The sequence below is a fragment of the Patagioenas fasciata genome, chromosome 16 (genome assembly GCF_037038585.1).
Source record: "Patagioenas fasciata isolate bPatFas1 chromosome 16, bPatFas1.hap1, whole genome shotgun sequence".
In the NCBI taxonomy this organism is placed as follows: Eukaryota; Metazoa; Chordata; class Aves; order Columbiformes; family Columbidae; genus Patagioenas; species Patagioenas fasciata.
This window is the reverse complement of record NC_092535.1, coordinates 13123692-13139100: the sequence shown is the minus strand read 5'-3', so window position 1 is coordinate 13139100 and position 15409 is coordinate 13123692. Positions and strand designations below refer to the sequence as shown.

Below are 15409 nucleotides of genomic sequence, written 5' to 3'. Positions count from 1 at the left end.
CATTATCTAAGAATGATGTTTTTATTGAAAACAAACAAGATTCTGAGACTTTTATATGTCTCCAGAGAAAAGGCTGCAGTATTTAAAAGGCTATACCAATGTCAAACAAAGAAATCCTGACCCCTGGATGCCATTCCCTTCAAGGACATCTCATTCAAGCATGCTTGGTTGGTTTTGTAATTCATGCTTAATAAGAAAATGTTGAAAAGGTCTGATTCTGGCTTTGCATCAAAGGCAGCGAAGCTGTGCAAGCACCTCATCGTTTGTAATGCGATGGAGTGCATGGCAAGTTACAACCCAAATTTATGTTGCTATTGAATATGGCTTTATTTATTTATTTTTAAACTGGTACACAAAGGTGTTTGCAAGGGTAATTATTCACAAATTTTGAAGAAGAAAAGAATGCTGAAAGTATGAAATGAAACGAAAGTAGCGGCATCACAAGTCTGGAAGGTGATACTGTGTAGGTAAACTCATTTCAGAAGTTCTTTAAATGATAAGTTTATGAAGATAAATAGAAATTCTCTTTTGGAAGGAAGATTGAGGTAGAACGGACAGGGTGGTTGCCAGGAAAATGGTTTGAAAGGAAGTAATGTGTACATGTTGACATTTCCTGCTTTTACATCCTTGAAACAAAACAAAACAAATTTATGAGATAGCCTTGGGTGGAATAATTGTGTTTACTAGTGTGGTATGAGGACCAGTGTTTGCAGCATGTCAGAAGGGCTGTCTTGCACTTGTACTTCTCTTCTGTTGTATCTGACCATCTCATTTCATCCCTGCCCAACACATGCCATGACTTGAACAAAAACCAAGCAAGAATCCCAGTCTCCCTCCTGAGCATCCCCCAGCATCCTGTAGCTCTGCAAATAATGTTCTGCTGTCTGTCTTTCAAGCAACATTTGAATGTATGTTTTCTATGGAGATGCTGATGGACAGCAACATCTGCTGCTCCCAGACAGCTCGTACCCTCTTATTTGGACTGTAATTACTTCATCGGCTGCGATTTGTGTCCTGTGTTTGCCTGCTATCTGTTTCTGTCAGGTCTTCATCTTCTACAAACTACCCATTATGCAGTGATAGTAATTAAACCTCCCCTCCAGCAGGCAGGTCTGAGCAGCGCAAAACGGACCATGCTTGTCCCTGCAGCTGCCAGAGAAGATGCGGCTTGTAACAAAGCCTGAATCACCTGCCCGCTGCACAATGGCCGAGACCACCTATTTGTTTCAAACAAGCTATTTTAGCAGCTGTCAGATGGAAATGGCTTTCAGCTGCTGACAAGTGTGCCCTATGCAAACCAGGGGACGTGTCATGGAAACATGCATAAATATTCATGTGGGACTAACAAAACCAAAAGTGCAAGTACGGTTATCAGAGCTCCTGCATGAATATATTGTAGCTGGCCCTGCTGTGCGGGTTTTAGTGCCATGAATGCAGGGCGAGCGTTCGGAAGCAACGTTGTCCTTTTTACGTTTGTGAGAAAAAAATCCACGGAATGCAATGGAGTTGCAGGGGTGAGTGAGTAAGAGCAGGATTTGTGTCCCTGTGTAATGCGGGCAGTTCTAGATCAGCGTTGCCATCCATCGTGGGGGATCGCTGACACCTGGTAGTGAGAGAAAGGGGCTGTTGTGTTTAACTATTCTGTTTGCATTGCTCTTTTGAAGCCACATATGAGGAACTGAAAGTTTCTCACTCGATCTGTGCTGAGTCCTTAAGGAATGCAAGAACCCAGTGGCTGAGTTCAGTGTTTTAGGTTTTTAAATTAATTAACTGATTTCAACAACAGGAAAGTGTCTGATTTTGTCAAGACACGATAATTTCTCATCATTCTAGCACCCTGAAGCCTCAAAGCTTTGCTATCAAGATAGAAACATTGTGAGTCAGTCTCTTTAGACAGACTGTTTTACAAATTAATTCTGCCAATGTTTCTGCATGGGATTATTTTTAAAGTATTTTGTTTGTACTGCGCTTTTACTTTTCTCCACTTCTCTACATTTCTGGATAGCCATGCTGAGCGGGGATGTTCAGATTAAAGTACATGATGGGATGATAAAGATTCTGTAACAACAGAGCCAGTGGGAAAGGATGATGGTCCTTTTGAAACTCTGCCTTGGTAGGTACCTCTAAGGTATGTTAGAAGCCAGTGATACACATATTCTCATTTTTCTCTACCATATCAATAACCTGCAGTAACATTCAAAAACTGCAAACTGTTTTTAATCAGTCTTCTGTAAAAGTAATCATTTTTTGGGATACTAGCAAAGCGATCGTCATATATTCCTTACATCTTTTACGTCTACTGCCCGGAGTGAAATTTGCTATTAACATTCACCAAAAAGTTGCTGTCTTTAGGGTTGCATAAGAAACGGTAGAGCTGGACAGAGATTAAAGGATCAGTGCTGCAAACTGTTGGAACACAACAGATTTTACTTACGAGAGCTTCAGTGGAAAAAATTCACCTGTGGTTTGACTCTGCTAGAAATGGTTCGAATTCAGTCTTGAATGGGAATGACCGCATGAGAATCTTTTCTTGGTTATGTGCAAATAAGACAGAATCTACAAAGGCATCCAGCTGATTAGGTCCATGTAAATCTGAAAATAGTTATAAATAATTTCTGGTACTTTAATTCCATTGCATACTTACCCATATAGCCTGTATATGTATATTTTTGTGGTAAAGAGGTCTTGCAAAAATTGAGTTAATTCAATGTTTCAGATAAAGAAAGATATTTTACTTAGAAGCTCTTGTCATAATAGCTACACAAAAGGATTCTAATATTCTGTAACTTGCTATGAATAAAATACTAAAAGATACAGGTGTTGTTCATGAAGCATCAAAGAGTTTTCCACTGCCATCGTGTTTTGTTAAAATGAAAAGAAGAAGATAAAAGAAAAAAAAAAAAAAGAACAGAGCCATGTGCTAATCCTTTCCTTTGTTGCTTAAGGGAAATTTCAGTATAAAGTAGCAATTTCCATACAATTTGAATAGCAGTTGCAACCCATTGATGTTTAAAGTAAAATGTGCAGGAAAACAGATGCAAATGTCTTGTCTGTTTTTAAATGTAGCTCCCTGCTTGCTGTCTCAATTAGATTTAGAGTAGGAGACTCGATCAGATAATTAAAAGCATAGAAGTTATTCTTTCCTTTCATAGCTAGAGTTTGTTCAAAACCAAGCTGGAGCGAGCTGGGCCGCCTGCAGTGCGGGCGAGGGTCCTGCAGCACCCAGCCCTCCCCACGGGGATGCAGGAGATGCTGCTGCCCGGGTGGCTTTGGAGGTGGCAAAGGGACCCATTTCCTACCCCTGGGGACAGGAACGGCCTTTTAGTTCTGCTGATGCCTGGTGGCATCCCAGTGCAAGTCTCCGCACATTTTTGTAAACAGGCAATAACAAAAATAAATGGCATTTAGCGTTTAGATCCCAGCCCAGTGGTTTTGTTTGTGCAGGGTGCAGCGTGGCAGGTTAAATAAAATCCCGCTGAATTCCCTGAGCTCTACCATCCCAGGCTTTGGGTGGCTGGAACCGTTCCTCAGAGGACTTTTGAGCTCTAAAAAAAAACTTGTAATGGTATGAAGAAGAGTTTACTTTATCCTTTGCCTTTCCAAATTAAACAACGAACACATGTCGATGGTGCTTTTTTCTGCCCGGTGTATCTGAGCTGCTGGCAGAACAACCAGGGCCAGCTAGGGATTTCCATCAGAGCCGTTTCTGAGTGAAACTGCCCTTCTTGGAAAGGGAAAACTTCTCAGGAAAAGACTTGGGTTCTGATCTAATTAAAATTAAACTTCTGATAGATAAATTAAATTGAGGACAGCTTGGCTATTCACCTGGGTAAAGGGATCTTCTCAATTTCTGCTGGTAAAACCCTCCTTGTGTCTGTGTCCAGGAGCTGTGCTTGTCCTGGGCCAGGGAGGATGCTGGAGGTGGCACAGCTGCCACCTCTCCCAGCTCCTGCTGCCACCGTGCCGGGAAGACGCGGCTGCAAAGGGGGAGGCCCTGGAGCTGCCCCATCGTTTCTGAAGTCCCTTCTATTTCTTTTTCCTAGATGGAGAAAGAACTTGAAATGGATGAGGCCTCCAAAACAGAGAAACCTTGCTTTGCTTCTTCTAAAACACTTTCCTGGAAAAAGGATGTAAATTTTTTTATTAGTATTTTTCCTTATCAGGAGACATCTTATGGAAAAGGATTTCCATCTTGTGGTCAGCTGTGGTAATAAAACACTCCTGCTGGGGTTTTTTTGGTGGTGTTTTGTTTGGGTTTGTGGTATTGGTTTTGTTGTTGGTAGTGGCGGTTTTTTGTTGGTGGTTTTTGTTGTGGTTGGTTTTCTTTGTTTTTGTTTGTTTTGTTGTTTGTGTTTGGTTTTTTTCCAGCAAAACACAACATCTCTAAGAAATAATGCAAATCTGTTAACCTGTTGTAGTTCCTTGTGAAGGTAAATGTTGAAGACCCTGCAAAGTCTGCTTGCATTTGTACTTAGGCATGTCTACCTGTTAGGAGCAGCCCCCTTCAGAAAGTCATCTTTGGAACAAAACAGAATTGGAAAAGGTATTAATATAAACTGTTCAGGACAGAATATTCAGTTTTGACAGGCTGTCCAGTGTGCCAGCCTCAGGAGCCACGCACGGGAGCCCAGTCAGAATTATTTGTAGCCTTGGGGAGGAGAGGTAATTGCTCCTGAACTTCTGGGAAAATTTCTATCCAGAGCCAAACACTGTTGCTCGGATTGTTTTCTATTCCAGGATGACTCTTAGGCTCCGTACAACGTCATCATAACTTCGTGCGGATATTTCTTCTTCAGGACAAATTTTGAAACTCATGCTGTAATCTCGAAATAGTAAAAAGCTGCAGGGTTAAGTGCTGGAGTTCACTGGAAAATCTGCTCACTTCAGTGGGAAAGATTTTTTTTAACATATTAAAAACAAAACAAATTTGGAAAGGTCATTTTAAATATTAAGATCTGTGACTGAAGGGCAGAGCTGTGTGCGCTGGAGATGTTGAGAGCCGGCATCCAGGATCTAGTGCAGGTTGTAAGCCGGGTGTCCTTTAAATGGCCTCTGTGGTACAAGCCTACAAACACAGGTGAGGCTATTAAAAAGGAATAATTTTATTCTTATGTTCAATTAATATCTTATTTGTCCAGTTGTTCACTGCGATGCCACCACTGATTGCACTGAAGATATTCTGACTTCAGTGAGAGCAAGAGCAGCCCTGAATATTTATGAGGAGAGCTAAATAAGATCTCAAAGCAAATTCTTACAGATACATGTAAGAACTTTATAAATTCTTTTTATTTTGAGGGCTTGTAACTAAAGAAGATGTTCAGTGTGTTCCTTAGAGGGTGCCAAAAAGCTTATTTTCAGAAGTGTCTCAGTCTCAGGGAAAGTCAATGACTGCTATATTTAATCTGAAGTCTATGCAACTGCTGCTGAAATCAAGTCTTGTTCCTTTTGTAGGGATACTAAGAAAAACCACAGCATTTATGTGAAGAATCATAAAGCATACATGCGACTTATACGAAACAGTAAGGTAGGTTTAAAAAACCCCCGTGTCTGAGGTTGTACTTTAAATGTTAATGTAATAAAAAAAAAATGGTGAACTCTTAGCAGTATTTGGTAAATAGTTTCCGGAAAAACTTACTTCCGAAGTTTGCACATGGGCCTTGTTTTATTGGTAACTGCAGTCAGTGTCTCTACTGAAATGGGATCCGATTATCCTATTTTCTTTTTTTTCTTTTTTAATATGGAAATATAAATCTTGGACCTCAGTTACAGAAGCAGTTGAGGAGGAAAATACTTCAACTTCTTTTTTTTTTTTTTAAACAAAAAGACATCGGAACTACCAGTTAGTTAAAAGCGTTAAAAAATACTCAAGGAAAACCTTCTTGAAATCAAACATCTCTCATTTCGCTTTTAGACCTTCCTGGAGAGTGCTGTGTTTATACCATTCATTTTAAGTGTGAGGGCTTTCTGTCAGATCAAACCATCAGCAGCTCTCAGGGGAGCAAACGGCAAAGCGCCCGGCACGGCTGTGAAGAAATACCATTTCTACACTTTCGCCTTTCGCCACAGGAAGGGAGCAATGAGCAGAAATCAGCCAGAGAGAGGAGAGGGGCAGATATCATAATTTGGCATTTTTTCTTTCAAAGCTTTGGGAGCTCATGTGTGGTCCTGTGCCCACGGTAAAGCCAAGCTGAGGGGCTTTGCTGAACCTGCTCCTGAAGATGCTGGTTGAAGGTTGAACAAGTGTTTTTCTTCGATTTGCTGGATTGCTTCCTTTCTCTGTTTTGAATTACTGAGTAAATATGTCCTTTGAAAAACTTTGCTTCATTTTCCCAGTTCTTTGGACCTGTAATGTTACCCAGCGCACTGTATTTGTTTTGGTAAAGAAGTGTTTTACTTACGAAATTGAGTTGACAAGTGTTCACTCGTATGGAGGTGAGGTTTGTGCACATGCTTGAGTTTTCATTTCAGAAAGTTTGCCCTGTGCAAGCCACTGTGATATGTCTGTAAGCTCTTGTGTATCCTGCAGTCCTGACAACAGCAGGTGGGCACCATCCTCCCGCTTCCGCCGTTTCCAGCCTTAGAGAGGACTATTTTGTGCAAGTTTTGCTTCCCACGTTCTCAGCTGTTCAAACTGTGGCAAGAACAGTAAGTATGGGTGTTCTGGAGAGACCCGGCTGGCCAAATGGCCTGTTGGTTTTTTTTCCTTTTATTACCAGTTGCTAAGAAATGTCTGAAGGAAGCTATCAAGCACACTTCTGTGGTGTTACTTTCCACATAAATGCTGCAGGGTCACCAAAGTGTGGCCTTGGAGAGGGAAGTGGCTGCTCCCAAGGGCAGGAGCAGCAGGGAGGTGTCCCAGGTGGGCACCAGCAGAGGGTTTCCAATAGACACCGATGTGCCCAGACATGTCCAGAGAGAGTCTCTCTTGCCTTGGAAGGGGCTCTCCTGGCTTCTTTTCTTGGTTCCACTTGGACTTGGCAAGTCCCATGTTTTGCAATCCCAGTGTGTGGAGTGCAGATCTGGTGTCTTAATGGGAGATGCAGGTCCTGATGCCTCAGAGCAGGATTTTCACCCCCAAAAAACTCCGGTTGTTTCCATGACCCAAAGACAGTGCAGTTTTGTTTTGTTTTCTTTTTATTTTTTCCATTGGTTTTATTTTTCCTGCATTTCCTAAGCTGTGGGCACGGGCTGTGACACCAGGCTGCCAGCTTTCAACAGCAGCATCCCAGAATATACTGGTTAATCACTACTTTATCAGTTTATGGCTTTAGGCAAGCCTGAAATCATTAACAACCCATTTGTTGGCCTAATGACTGTTTTTTACTAGATGTATGATTTAATATATTGTAACTTCCATGCTTCATTATGGTCTTCAATGCTTCTTTTGAAGGAATTTGTTTTTCTGCTTGTATGTATATAAAAGGGTTGAGAGCTGGCTGGCTTTGCTTCCACGCTACTCTGTTAAGATCTGGATAGTTTATTTAAGAAGATTTTAATTTAGATGTATTTCCTCCTTTGCTTGCTCTTTCAATATTTTTATCTTTGAACGCTCGAAAAATAAATAATGATGAATTACCAACATATTTATTAATAAAATGACATAATTTTGTGCCGCATTGTAGCTTGCTGCATTGTTTCGGACAAGATGTAAACCCAAAGTCCTGATCAACAGGGCCATTGTGCCAGTGGTTTCCAAATGAATGCGAGGCTTGATGTCGGTGTCCTGGCCGTGTTCCAGCCTGGCTCACGTTTTACTCAATGGCAAGTCCCACTTGTGCTCTCGCTAACCGCGGTGGGAACAGAGACAGCGCCGTGACGTGCTGCTAATCCCACGTGCCGCCTGCATGCAGCACTTGTAAAGCGCTCTAGGATCGCTCTGGATGAAAGAGGCTACACGGGTAAGGTGTTTTACATTGGCATCCCGAATCTGGGACTGTATCAATGAACAAATGTTATGACTATCAACTGGGATAATTTGGGGAGCTAGGCAGCTGATTGAGCAGGATGATAAAAAATTTGACTTTCGTTCTGTGAGCTCTAGTCTCCCCTTCATGGAGATTAAAAATTTCTCGGTACTGTTTTCAGAGCAACCGAAAGATAATCTCCTGCTTGGATATACTCACGCTATTGCCATCCACTAATAGGATCACCATACAGTTTCGACTTAACAAGCACTGGAGAGGATAATCCTGTTTATTTGGCCATCCAAAACTCTGATGATCTGAGATAATTGGTGGGCCAGAGCAGGGGAGGAGGAGGGATGTGTGAGGTTCTCTTCTGCCCAGGTGTTTCATCTGATCGGACTCTTGGTGCTGCGGAACAGCTCGATCTCATTACTGCAGCCCCCACAGACCCTGGGAGAGCACAAAACCTCCTCCCAGCACAAGCCATGGAGAAGCCGACCTGATAAGATAACTGCGTTTGGCAGAGTCTGATCCAGATGTCGTGCTCAACAATTTTAAATTGTTCTTTTTGTGACTGATTTAATATAGAAAAACTCAGATAAGTGTCTGAGTGGCCACGTGAGGTACTTTGTACAAAACATTTTGGCTACCAGGTGGCAGTGATCGTGTGGTAAGTGGATCATCTCCCCCTGTGCACGCACATTTGGGAAGTTAAATAAAGCTCGTAACTTGTCCTTGGATCCAAATCTGCTAAAAGTACAGCTTGTGCCATTTTTGCTAGGCAGGAGACATTGCTTTTTCACAGGACATTGAATATGTGTGCTTTCCCTAGTGATCTAGAGATACACCTTGAAACTGAGCTGTACAGACTCCCTTGACAGGGCACATTAGTGAGCTGTCAAATTATTTTCTTTTTCTGTTCTTATGATCATTAGAGCTTTGGCACTTCATATATGTATCCTAATCACTTGTCCATTAATTTATTGGCTCAGGATTCTATGAAAGGCCTTATCTTCACTTCTGTTCTATCTCAGTCACTGTGCATATTTAGCAGTCAATACTTTCCCCTTGTAGATTTGTAATATTAACTTTCACATCTGACATGAATGATGGATTATCTTCAAATAGTGATGTTGACTTGTAAGACTGATTTTGTGATCTCTGAGCTGTCATGGTCCAGATGACAGGTTTATAGTTTGGGAAGCCAGTAGCAATGGCTGAGCAATTGCTCACCAGTCTTTATAACTCCCGCAGTGTCGTTAGGTGCAACCCCTCACCATGGTGACACTTGCAAACACTGAACACACATAAAGTGATTCATGGGAACCAGTACAATGCTTACTTTAATATTTTACAAGATACTAGCTTTATATAACTTCCCAAATGTAAGTAGATATGGGGAGATGATCCAAAGGACAGAATGTTGCTGTGTAAAATTTACAGGCATTTGTGTGCTTGTTTTTAAAATAAAATTTAAAAGAAATATTTTTTTCCATCTCTCTCTGCCTGTAGGTGTTCAGGGCCCTGCAAGTGGCTTCTGTGGATTTTGTGTGTGTGTGTGTTGAATGATAAGCTCTGAGACTCTTTACTAGAGTTGGCAGGAAATAAAGGAGTATGGTGGCTGCAGACCTTTGGGGCTCTGTGAATTAGGAAACAGCAGGAGTTAATCAAGATTAACAAGCCTGGCTACGGGTGGCTTTTCAAACACATGAAAAAATTGTAGGGTTTGCAAATTGGGAACGACTGCTGTTATTTGGTGGGTTGCAGGGGTTTTGCGGGTGTCAGAACTTCCTAAACCAGCCCCAAAAGAGCAGGAAAGTGGCACAGGCTGCACTTGGCTTGGAGAGCCCCTGCAGAGGCAGAGCCTGTGCCCCTGCCTCCAGTTCAGCACAGTCCTTGGGTCACCGGGCAGCTTGGCCTGTTATACGTTTCCCTTCTACAACTAAGATTTTCTCTGTGGTTTTTCCAACCATAGATGAAATAAGCAAATATAAGCATTCTTTTGCAAATGGCATAAAAATGCCACATCTTTGCTCCTGTTTGTCACGTGATGCAAAGAATTGCACATTACTTTCCAAGCATTTTATATAAAATTGAGAGGAATGAAGACGCTGACAGCATTTTTACTTCTCTATATTGAATCCTGCAGAGATGGCAGAGAAAAAAATCCTGCATTAATGAAAAACAAATTCCTCTTTATATTAACATAAAATGCCTTTACAATGATGAAAAGATTTGGGTTCACTCCAGTGTGGTTTTCCCTGCATGGTTGTTTTTTGCGTTTCTTTCAGCTTGCTCTTTGTAATCCATTTTCAGCTGGATTTTTCTTCTTTCCAAGTCTGACATATAGCACAATGTTACGAATTTTGGCCTGTGACAGCTTGAGGGCTATGTTTATTTGTTTAGACAAAATTTCTTTTCTTCCAAGTCTATTTCAAATGCCACGGAAATGCTCTGTTAGTCCTGAGGTTTTGTTTGTCGTTGTTAGTTATTAAAAACCTATACTCAAGTTCAACAGTGACTCAACCATGCTTTGCAGGAGGCATCTTCCCCATTCCAGGGGTGGCTTTGGGAGGTCAAGAGGGGAAGATGGAGAGGAGGGGAAGGCTGAGAAAGAAGAGCTTTTTCTAGATGTTTTAAAGGTTTGTTTTTCTTCAAAATGTGTGCAACCAGAAGTAACCATGAGGCAGGAGCTGACAGGTGAACCAGTGCCACTCTCCGGCCTGGCCCAGCTCAATGTCAGGGGACAACCTGGGGTGAGTTTTGTTTCTTCCCCTGTCCCCACAGCTGGGAATAGGGCATGATTTAAAACCACTGCAGCGTTAACTGCCTCGATACACAGAGCAGAAAGTTGAGTGGCTGACCTCATGTGCTAGAACAAGTGCTTTAACGCTGGCTGAAGTTCAACTCAATCAGAAGGTCAAACTTGTTGAAGGCGGTGAGTGATAAGAGAGGGGATGGCTCGGGAAGCTCATTCCCAGCCCTGGAATCGAGCCAGCAGGAAAAACTGCAGATAGCATAAACCCTGGGAAACAGAGACAGCTCGGAACCGGGGCTGAGCGTCCCCGTGCTGCGCTTGGTGGTTCAGGGAATTCCCGTCAGATGCAGTAGAAAACAACTGGACCCTGGTGAACTGGGCTGAGGGTGATTCTCCTAAGAGGGCCTGGTGGCATCTTCATGAGCATGGGCATGATGGATAAAGAGAGATGCGCTAAACTTCTGGTCAGTAAGAGCAGCTCGGGGAGGCTCAATCTGCCTGAAAACCAGCTTTAAGATGATGGTTTATCTCCGTCAGGAGGGATGGGAGGGAGCAAGAACCTTGTACATTGCTCAGTTGATGCTGCAACAGACCCTTTTCCCACACCATCAAAGTAGCGCTTTCTTCTGCGCAGGGGAGAACATGAGCTCTATGCAAAATTTACCTTCTGCTCAGCAGCTCTTGGGAAAACTCTTTCCATAGTTTGCACTGGCTGCTTTTCCAAGGATCTAATGTCTTTGTTTAAAACAAATTTATAAAAAATAAAGGAGAAGAGGGATTGAGGACTTCTTACAGTATGTTCTTGCCATTTGAGTTATGATGAGGTATATTACAGGGGAGTTAGATAGTATATATAGATATTCTAGATACTTTCTGTTCTTTTTTTTTTTTTTTTGGTCAAAGAAAAGGGCCAACTACAGGAAAAAATCCCTAGTCTTTTTGACAGAATTCCCTCTTACTTACACAACCAGGATTCTCCCTGCTCCAGCTTTTTCATGTGACCATGTTCTCAGCACATCCAGGGCCAAATGAGGGTCTTTGGGCTGAATCAGACCCTTTTTCTCGTATGGAAAAGACGTGAATAATTCTATGGGTGGATGAAGAAAGATCATACTTGGGGTGAGAAAAGGTGGCCCAGGCTGCTGGCCTAGTGTTGAGAGGCAGGATGGATTGAGGACCAAGCCATAGACGTGCTGTGTCACAGGACCACATTTTGCGATATTCTGGGCCCATTTCTCTTGATGACGGTCTTCTCAGCAGCAAGCAGTACAGTGGCCCCAGGTTTGCTGAGCTGGTGGCCACTGCACGGTGGCTGCACCCCAAAAACATTGGCACGATGGTAAGAAATACAGGGTCTCCCTTGGGAAGACAGGAGGCATCATGGCGCTGGGATGCAGGTGAAGACCAGGCAAAAGTTCCCTGTGGTCCAGGGACCTGCACCTCTTGTCCCTCCAGCCTTAGAGGTGAGGTCTGCTCTGCTTTTTACTCACCCTTGACTTCACTGTTGGCAAAACCAATACCAGCAGCAACCCTTCTGATCTTTGATTCATGAAACCAGATGTGCCTGTGCTATTTTTCAAGCTCATTTGAACACATGCAACGGACTTCAGCTTTGCAAAATCATCAGTTACCAGATGTCTTTTAGATTGTAAACCTCTATAGCCAGAGGTTAAAACTGTGTCGAAACAGTCACTGATAAGAATTAATATTGCACTTAAAATACACTATGACTTCCTCCAGCTCTTTCCCTTCAAAAGTTCTCACATGGAAATTTTATGGCTTACAAAAGCTTTGTCAACTGCCCATCGCTATACTTTCAGTACCAGATTTACTGATAAATGCTTTTAGTAATTAACAGTTGCAGGGGCTCTGTACCTCGGCACAGTAGATACCTCATATCTCTAATGGTAGAAAAAAGGTTTATTGTAACTTCAGGAGTCCCGAGAGCTGTGTGCTGGTGGAAGGTCCCTGCAGTGGTATAGTCTGGGTGCAAATGCAGATCTTCCGCAGTATTTGAAGCTGTTCATAAGCAGAGTTTTATCCTGGGCCCAGTTTTGAGCTGGAGGTAGCTGAAGGAGCAGGGATGCTTGCAGAGTGCCTAAGGTACAGAGGTTTGGGGGCTGGGAAGGAGCTGTGCAAGTCAAAAGGACAAGCAGGTTGGGCTGTGACTTTCCTTCTTAACCCGGCTCTCCAAGGTCTCATCCAGCCTCTGTGCTGGCTGCCAAAAGCTCACACTGAGTGGCTATTTTGGGATAAAGCAACACAGAGTGTTACTTCAGAGATGTTTGGAGAGAGACTTAATAAAATCAACTAATAAGGTTTGACGTGCTGAAGATTAGAAAGAGTCATTCCAAACATCTGCCCTGACCTCGGAGGCGGGAGGCTCGACGGAGACATGTGTGTCCCGGAGCTGGGATGTCCCTCCTGAGATGGCTGGTGGGACATATCCCACTGCAGCTCATCTTTTTGCAAAGCCATCTGTGACCCGTGAGGGCAAACCCGCAGGATAAGCCAGCACTGGCTGTTGGCCTTACAAACAAAAAGCAGAAAAAAGCCAGCTCCAGGCTGTTGTGTTCGGGGACTGGGAGCAGCCAAGCTCCCCGTGCAGCTGGGGGTGGTCACCTCAGCAGTTGTCCCCGTGTAAATCATCCTGTCCCTGTTCAGAAGGCTCCTGGGGTTCGCCCCAGGGGTCCCTGCAATGGCTGTGACAGCAGAGCCACGACCACTCATCATGGGCACAACACAAATTTCTTTGGGATCTCAGCTTCTGGTTTTGTTTTGATTTTTTTTTTTCCTTTTTTTTTTTTTTTTGGTCATAGGAGCAGCCCAGAATAGAATCATGAGATTGGTGTTTATTACTTTCCAAATAATCTATACACTGGTTTTAGTGCTGACACCGTCTATGAAAGGCTGTGTCACCGCTGTGCTCATGTTTCCACATGACATCGAAGCTTACTGTTTTTTCCCATTTCATAACTAATAAGTGAAATGAGTCTGACAGCCTTGGTTTCAGCTTTAGCTCATTGGTTCCCATGTCACAGATAGGCCGGGTTAGCAGCAAATTCTTGTCAGGAGAAGGGAATTACAGTTCAAGCTTGAAGTGTGCTAGTGTCCAGTGCAAACTTTCAAATTCTTGACCAAAGTTAGATAAAGCTGGCTGAAAGAGTGACGTTTGAAATACACTATCTATTTATCTTTTTCCTTCTGACCAAAAATACCTAGGGTGGAAGTATTTGCCTTATTTGCATCCGAGCAGAGAACAGTTGAGCTCTTCTAAAGAAAAGAATGAACACAGCATTTTAAATATTCTGACTTTTTAAAATCGGTGAAGTCTCCCTATATGTATATATATTATCTATATATTTTTTTAAATATATAAATTTGCACATACATTTAAAGAAAACAGAATGACTGTTTTTCAAGGTGTAAGAAAGCTTATTTAACTGGTAACAAGGAAAAAACGCTAGCTGTCCCACAGTAGTCATTAATAGCTCCGAGTTCCTGCCTGAGCACAGATGGAGCTTTGATACTATCACAGTTTTGCAGTGAGTATGTGCTGTGTATCCTGCTGCTAATCCTGTGCTGGAAATCAGCTCCTCTTAACACCTGGTGCCAAGACACAACCGCTTGCGAACCTGACACAAGTGATTTCAGCTGCAGCAGATGCAGCCTCGTGGGCTGGATTTGGGCATTTCCCAGCTGGGGAAGTCAACGCCGGGCACTTTCTCCAACTTTTGCTGTGCTGAGCTCCTCCTGCCTCCTCAAATAAGATTTATCAGAGCTCTGTTTTCCTATGCTCGTTGGAGACGGCTCCTCCCCTCCAGGCACACGGAAAGACGATTTGGTTTTAGACGCTGTTTTTAGTTCTGGTTTCCAGCAGGATGAGCTATCTCACATCACAGCTCGGGCGAGGGAGGAACAGCATGTGAAACACAGCAGCTTCTGGGGTCAAGTGAGGAGCAAGTGCCTGCAGAGCTGGGAGCCCCCGGCTCTGCCCTGGGCTTTGTCAGGAGATGCTGTTACTGAGCCTTTGTCAGGAGATGCTGTTATTGAGTGTGCCCGACCGACCGGGGCTGTGCAGGGTGTGAGTGCTGCGAAAAACTGGAGTCAAGTGTAGAGTCTTTGTTTTTGGCCACTTCGGTAACTTTCTGAAAGCAGGGCTTGTTCTTCAAGAGTTTGGTAGGAGCTGAATGAAAGACTTCAGGGGGTTTTGGAGGGGCTTTTTTTGGTATCTATTTGCTAAATTTATGTTTTAGATCTGCAGGGACCCTTAACCTGACGTCTGGTATATAACATGGTGTATTGAATTTCATGCACTTAACTCTCACAGTCTGCCCAAGAAGTGGCTGACCACGGTGCTTTCCCAAGAAAAAAAAAATGCTCTTAAATGCAATCATTTCAGCATGGTAGAAATGTTTCTTATTCCTAATAACATGCCAATAGGTAGGAGTCATGGATTTTTCAAGAAGGCTCTTGGACAGAGATCTCCTGACTGAAGCTCTCCCTGCCTTCCCTTGGCCCCACCATCCTCCCCAAATTGCACTCAGCTTGCTGCCATCTCCTCTCCTGGTCATGCTAAAGTTTAGAGAGATGCTAAATAAGCTAAAGGGGCAGAGAGGGAAGAGGTGTCTATTCTGGCGATAAAGAAGGGGCAGGCTGGAAGTGGGGATCTTTTAACCCAGCTCAGCAGCAGCAGGGTTAATCTGACCGTGCCCTACATTTGGGTGGGAAATTGTCAACTCACAAC

The 15409-nt window shown here is 43.1% G+C and overlaps 1 long non-coding RNA gene across 1 annotated transcript; it reads left to right on the top strand.

The window, feature by feature from the left end:
* Window positions 1-1394: 1394 nt before the first annotated feature.
* Window positions 1395-9433, top strand: LOC139829231 (uncharacterized). The gene is made up of 6 exons (XR_011741624.1): window positions 1395-1514; window positions 2006-2113; window positions 4044-4207; window positions 5452-5524; window positions 5912-6645; window positions 7623-9433. It is a non-coding gene; the product is annotated as an uncharacterized lncRNA (long non-coding RNA).
* The last annotated feature ends 5976 nt before the right edge of the window (window positions 9434-15409 follow it).